Source organism: Arachis duranensis, chromosome 2 (genome assembly GCF_000817695.3).
Source record: "Arachis duranensis cultivar V14167 chromosome 2, aradu.V14167.gnm2.J7QH, whole genome shotgun sequence".
Classification (NCBI taxonomy): domain Eukaryota; kingdom Viridiplantae; phylum Streptophyta; class Magnoliopsida; order Fabales; family Fabaceae; genus Arachis; species Arachis duranensis.
Genome location: NC_029773.3, coordinates 85,655,469 through 85,657,681, shown reverse-complemented (window position 1 = coordinate 85,657,681; position 2,213 = coordinate 85,655,469). Strand labels below are relative to the sequence as shown.

The window sequence follows — 2,213 nt, the reverse complement described above, 5'->3', positions numbered from 1 at the left end:
GCCGCCATTGCAAAAAAAAGTTGGAAGTTGGTAAAGGGAGAAAAGAAGAAATAGAAGAAGTGGAAAGGAAGGTTTGAGAAATAGAGAAGAGAATAATAAAAAACGTAGAGAAATATGAAAAATTTTTCTGATACCATGTTAGAATTAGAATTAGTACTAAAAAAATAATTTTTTATTATTTTTTTATTAACTTGAATGTGAAATATATACACATACACATACAGATATCTAACTAACAAACTACTAACAAGACCTAACAGAAACATTTTTTCTCTAAATAAGACTAACCAGCTAACTGTAACAATCATAATAAATAAAGCAAGATATCTACTAATACTATATACATAATTATCCAAGTTGAATAATCTAAATTCTTCGTTTCCTAATTCTTCATTTCTTTTTTTCCCACTTTTATTCAATCCACATTATCTTAATTATAATTAGTATTTAGTAAAAATATATTCTAAAAACATACTTTAAGATTATAATAATAAAATTTTTTAAATTTTTAATATATTCAATATATTAAAAATATTAAAAAATTATATTATCAATAACTTTTATTAAAATAGTTTCTGTAATACTTTTAAAATTTATTTTAGGAAACATATTAACAAAACAACAACAACAAAGCCTTGTCCTACTAAGTGGGGTCGGCTACATAAATCAAATGACGCCATTGTGCTCTGTCATGTATCATGTCTACAGAGAGACCGTTTACATGTAGATCTCGTTTGACCACCTCATGGATGGTCTTCCTATGTCTTCATCTGTCTTTCACCCCTTGTCAATCTTTCATCTCATCCACCCTCCTGACTGTGTATTCTGTCGGTCTTCTTGTCACATGTCCAAACCACCTGAGATGCGATTTTACCATCTTTTTCACAATAGGTGCTACTCCAACTCTCTCTTATATCTTCGTTCCTTATTTTATCCAATCGCGTATGACCACTCATCCATCTCAACATCTTCATCTCTGCCACACTCAGCTTATGTTCGTGCTCCCCTTTAGCCGCCCAACACTCCGTACCATACAACATAGCCGGTCTTATAGCGGTGCGATAGAATTTACCTTTAAGTTTTAAAGGCACTTTTTTGTCGCATATAAAACCAGATGCACTCCGCCATTTTGACCAACCTGCTTGGATCCTATAATTTACATCCTGTTCAATCTCTCTATTATCCTGTATGATGCACCCAAGAAACTTAAAACTTTTAACTTTTCGTAGGATGTTTTCTCCAATCTTCACCTCTATATTGGGGTTTTCCCTTCTCAGACTGAACTTACATTCCATATATTCCGTCTTGCTACGACTTATGCGCAAACCATACACTTCTAAAGCTTCTCTCCATAACTCCAACTTCTTATTTAGGTCTTCCCTTGACTCTCCAATAAGGACGATATCATCGGCAAAAAGCATGCACCATGGCACAGGCTCTTGGATGTGCTCTGTGAGTACTTCCAAGACTAATGTGAAAAGGTATGGGCTTAAGGATGATCCCTGGTGTAATCCTATACCAATAAGGAATTCCTCTGTCACACCACCTTGAGTCTTCATTGGTTCTCTGTTACTTGTGTCTCTTTTCTCAACCTCCGTTCTATCACCCTTTTCTATAACTTCATAGTATGATTCATAAGCTTAATCCCTCTATAATTTTCGCAACTTTGTATATCCCCCTTATTCTTGTAGATAGGTACCAAGGTGCTCTTTCTCCACTCATCAGGCATCTTCTTTGACCTTAAAATCTCATTAAAAAGCTTGGTTAACCAGTTGATGCCTTTTCCTCCAAGACCCTTCCAAACCTCAATCGGGATATTATCAGGTTCTACTGCCCTGCCATTTTTCATCTGCTTTAGAGCCTCTTTTACCTCGAAGTCTCGAATCCTTCGATAGTAGTCAAAGTTTTGATCTTCTTCCCTTGTGCATAATCGACCAAGGCTCGGAAGAGTCTTCTGTCCCTCATTAAATAACTCATAGAAGTAGCTCTTCCACCTTTTATTAATCTTCTCCTTTTGAGCCAACACCTCTCCATCCTTATCCTTTATGCACTTAACCTGATCCAAATCTCTCGTTCTTCTTTCCCGACTCTTTGCGATTCTATATATACCTTTTTCTTCTTCTTTCGTGCCCAAAGACTGGTAGAGACCCCTCATATGCTCTTGTTCTTGCTTCACTTACAGCCACTTTTGTCTCTTTCTTAGCCGCCTTATA

At 35.7% G+C, this 2,213-nt stretch overlaps 1 pseudogene; it reads right to left on the bottom strand.

The window, feature by feature from the left end:
- Positions 1 to 727: 727 nt before the first annotated feature.
- The window catches only part of LOC110277468 (uncharacterized), a 2,785-nt pseudogene continuing 1,299 nt past the window's right edge, over positions 728 to 2,213 (bottom strand).